Source organism: Elephantulus edwardii, unplaced genomic scaffold (assembly GCF_000299155.1).
Source record: "Elephantulus edwardii isolate Elephantulus edwardi_28Jun2011 unplaced genomic scaffold, EleEdw1.0 scaffold00041, whole genome shotgun sequence".
NCBI classification, from domain to species: Eukaryota; Metazoa; Chordata; class Mammalia; order Macroscelidea; family Macroscelididae; genus Elephantulus; species Elephantulus edwardii.
Window position 1 is genome coordinate 3,834,026 of NW_006399791.1, and position 5,191 is coordinate 3,839,216.

Below are 5,191 nucleotides of genomic sequence, written 5' to 3' on the forward strand. Positions count from 1 at the left end.
AGGAGATGCCTAGCTCTCTCCACAATGCTTGTGATAACCTCGGCTCCAGAAACTGGAGAAAATGCTGATACTCTGGTAACTGCCATCTCTGTGAGTCATAACATCCATTGCCTCTAATCTAGGAGTTTTGTATCTTCCATGGATGATAGAAAGAGAATTGATGCCTCTGAGCTGCTGGAAAAGACTATTGCGTATACTATGGACTGCCAGGAGAATAAACAGGTAGGTTCCTTGTAGAGAGGGAAAACCAGGCTGTTTCTTCGAGGCAAGGATTCTGAGGCTTAGTCTGACATACTTTGGCCAGGTTGCAAGGAGGGACCCCTTGGGGAGGGACATTATGCTTGGAATGACGAAGGAATGGAGAAAGAGAGGGAGACCATCGATGAAATGGATTGATACAGGGACCGGGGTAATGAGGGCAGGTGTGTCAGAGACAGTGAGGTTGGCACAGAATAGAGCAGATTTCAAGACTGTTGTACATAGGGTAACTATGAGTCACAAATGACTCAATGGCGCATAACAACAACAACATCCGCTCTAATGGTAAGATATCCATCAGCTGTGCTGAGGGAGAAAGATGATCAATCTCCTCCCATGCAATTTATAGTCTCTGAAAACCCACTGAAGGGTCAGCTATGAATCTGTTTCAACCATAGAGCATATAACAAGTGGCATCCAAGCAACTGAAGCAGGCTAACGTATTAGTTTACAAAGAAAATTTTCAGACCCTTCCCAGTCCTTAACATAAGCTATAAACAATGAAAGCAAAATCTGTAAGACTTTAGAAGATGAAATAAAGAATAGCTTCATAATGTGGAATTGGGAACATTTTCTTCAACAGAAATTCCTATTTTAAAAACAAGTAAACTTGAGTACATTGCAATTAAGAGCTTGTATTCATGTAAGAAAGACTGGATAGAAATGCAGTGCGATTTGTGAACCTACACTCAAAAATTGAGAGGGGCGAAGGAAGGAACTTCTATTCATAAATAGACACCACTTAGCGGGTGGTAAAAAAATCCTGCAATAATAAAATATCAACATGCATCTGACAAAGGCTTATATCTGGAATGAATAGATATCCAACACAGAAATAAGAATAAGGCAGACAATTCTATAGGGGAAAAAAATGGGAGGAGTGGAGGCTGAGCAAAGCATTGAAAAGACCCTTCACAGAAGAGCAGCTCCAGGTGGCCCACAAACATGGAAAATTGCTCACCCTCATTCAAAACCAGGACAATAGAACTAAGATGAGCTCCATCATCCAAGACTAGCTTAGAACACAGTTTGGTGTTATTTAACAATGTACATCACATGACAGCAACTGTGTTCCTAGGACTCAGGAGACACACATGCGCACACCCACAGCAGCCCATTTGCAATAGCCCCAAACTGAAACAAACCACAAATCCATCAACAGGAGAAAGGATCAATAAATTATGTTTCAGTCATACAAAGGTAATAAAAAAGAAATTAAAAAATGAATGAACTACAGCTGCACATAACATTAGGAAGGGATCTGGGGGGAAACTAAATAAAACATTAAATGTCAAGAAATGAACTCTAAAGAAAATGAGACACTACAGTCTTGTTTCCATTAAGTCTAGAAGTAAGTACAAATTAGTCATGATATATAGAAGCACATGCTATAACACTATAAATAAAAGCAATAGATTGGCCAAAATTACAGCACTGTGGTTACTTTTAGGGACACAGTGAGGGTTATAATTATGAAAAATGGCATAGAAGGTTTCAGGGTACAATTTGTGTTCCATTTTTCATCTTTTATGGAGGTATACTTGTGTTTCTTTTATGTTTTCTTTCTCACAATCCAACAAGTTGTACATTCATGCCTTGTAAAAACCCTTGGGAGGAGCAGGAGAGAAGATTTAAGTAAGACACAAATACCCAACTCCTGATATTAAACCACCAGCAACCCAGTAAACACCACCCGCTGCCTCTTCCTCTTCCCGCTCACTATTGTTGTTAACAGCTGTGAAGTCTTCCTCTGACTCACACTGCCCTCACATACAAGGGAACGCACCAAGGCCCAGCCCTTCTCGTTCTGATCATGAGCCGCAGCTCTGACAACTGAATTCCATAGGGTTTTCACTGGCTGATTTTCAAAAGTAGATCACAAAAGTACATTCAGTACTCCTCTCCAACACCACAGTTCAAAGAACTTTGTTTGTAGCCCATCTTAGTTGAGAAGCTCTGCTGAAATCTGTTCATCATCCTCGTAACAACAGGCCAGACTCCTCTAACAGATGCACAGTGGTTGCACAGGAGATGTGCTGACCAGGATCAAACCAGGTCTCCAGAACGGAAGATGGCAACTCCACTAAAATTGCATAGCCTCATTCTCCCCCAATTACACAAAACTCAAATTCATTGCCATCCAATCAGAAGTGACTTCTAGCAGGTTTTCAGAGGTTATACATCACATGGAAGGAGATTTATATCTTCCCCCCAAAGAGCCACTGGTGGATTTGAACTGTCGGAGTTCAAACCTTTAAGTTAGCAGGGCAACTCCCTATCCACAAGGCCATCCGAGCTCCCTCCTCCTAGGATGTTGTTCTTAGGTGCTCTCCAGATGAACATGAACCATAGCAACCCTATGAACAAAAGATCTGAGCCCTGCCCTACCCTGTGCCATCCTCACAGTCTCTGGCATATTCAAGCCCATTGCTGAAGTCACTGTGTCAATCCACTGGTTGAGAATCTTTCTCTCTCTCACCATTCTTCCAACTTTCCAAATATGATGTCCCTTTCCAAAGAATATTCTCTCCTAGTAACATACCCAAAGTATGTGAGATAAAGCTTTATCATCTTTATCTCAAAAGAACACTCTGGCTGCACCTTCTCCAAGACATATCTGTTTGTTCTTTTGGCAGTCCATGGGATATTCAGTACTCTTTTTAAACACCACATTTCAAAGGCATCAATTCTTCTTTTATTATCCTTATTCATTGTCCAACATTCAAATGCATAGCAAGTGATTGAAAAGACCATAGCCTAAATTAGGCGCACATTAGTCCTCAAATTCACATCATTGGTCCTCAATAATTTAGAGACATCCCTGACTATAGACTGCCCAAGTGCAATACATTCCTGATCTCCTGACTGCTGGTACCAAGTGTATTGATTGTGGATCCAAGTAAAATGAAATCATTAATAGTTTCAATCTTTTCTCCATCTATTGTGATGTTGCCTATCACCCAGTGGTGAAGACTTTTGTTTCCTTGACATTGAGATACAATCCTTATTGAATGAACGCTTCATGTTTGACCTGTAGCAAGTGCTTCAAATTATCCTCCCTTTTAGTAAACAAAGTTGTGTCACCTGCATAACCAAAGTTATTGATTAGCCTTTCTCCAATCCTGATTTCAAATTCTTCTCCATAGTGTCAAGCTTTAGAGTAAGAATGATGTTGTAGTCATAGTTAAAAATTTCAAGTTCTATCCTGAAATAAAATGTTGTGATAGAATATCTATAGGCATATAAAAAAGAGCTGTTAATGCAACTATTATCCATTTGTACACACCAACAGCTAGGAGGAAACTAAAAATTTTATCAAGTTTTGCAGTCTAAAATTGACCATACATTCAATCAAGATGCGTTAATGATAACTGGCAACTGGAATGCAAAAGTTGGAAATAATGAAGAAGGCTAGCTGGAAAGTATAAATTGGAGACAGAAATGAGGCCAGAAAATAGAGTGATCAAATTTTGTATGGTCAGTGATTTAGTCATCGCAAAGATGACTTTATACACAGACCTCACCAGACGGATTGCATAGGATCAGACTGATTCCATCTACATTGGTGGAAGAAATCATTAGGATGCTCAATATCAGCAGTTAAAACTAGGCCAGGGGATGACTGTGGAAAAGACCATCAATTACTCATGTGCATATTCAAGTTGACCTGAAGAAAATGAAAACAAATCCATAGAACCAAAATATGATCTTGAATCTCCTGTACCTGAATTTAAAAATCATCTTAAAGGTTTGAAGCATTAAACACCAATGATGCATTGTGGGATGACATCGAGGATAGCATCCATGAAGAGAGCAACAGATTACTACAAAGAGAAGAAAGAAAGAAAAGTCCAAATGGATTCTTAGAAGAAACGTTGAAAATTGCACTAGAGTATTGAGAGGCCAAAACAAAGGGAAGAGATGCTGAAGTAAAAGAACCTCCTGGGGTAGGTAGTCACTATCCTGAGCTTTAGTCTCTAATGTATGTCCAAAAATACCATGATTTGTTTAGCTTTTTAAAAAAAGTTTTATATACATGAAATAGATTATCTGTACCTGAGTCTGAAAACTGTTGTAGACAGATCAACTTACTATTATAGACATGCTACTTTTGACATAAAAATACCTTTTTAGTGAATTCAATACATTTAGCTTAAATCTAAGATAAAATTTTGTAAAAGGATGTAAAGTTACAGGGAGAAGAGCAAAGCAGATTTAGCCAAACAGCATTACTCATGACATTAACTCAAACTAGTTTAAACCTAACTGGGTTTGCAGTTTTACTTGCATTTAATTTGAAATAAGTTTGTGGGTTATTTTCTTAAAGCTATATGCATAAGTTAACAGTTTTATGTCTATTCATATTTACATGATAATACAAGAAAAACTGAATTCATAAAGAGGTTCTTACTCAAATATTATGATTAGTACATGGTTCAAATCCACCAGCTGCTCTGCAGGAGAAAGATGCAAACCCATTGGAGGATCAGCTATGTATAGGTTCTGATTTGGTGGCACAAAACAACAACTCAAATGCAGGATAGAATGTCAAATTCTCACAGCTTTCTAGAGCCATGAATGCTGAATGAACCCCAAAATGTTGTCTTGAGATATTCTGTAAACTTCAAGCCAAACAATATTCCCTGAAGTCTTCTTAAAATCAAGCAATAATTTAGCAAGGAGGAATGTGGCATCAGGATTGGTGGAAAATTCATGAACAACCTGCATTATGCAAATAACACCACCCTACTTGCTGAAACTGAGGAGAACCTGAGGCACTTGCTATAGAAAGTCAAGGACTGCAGCCTTCAATATGAATTGAGATAGTTAACAGTTTTAGTTTGCTTGGCTCCACAGTTAACACTCTTGGTACCAGCAGACAGGAAATCAAGAGACAAATTGTACTGGGAAAGTCAGCTGTGAGGGACCTCTC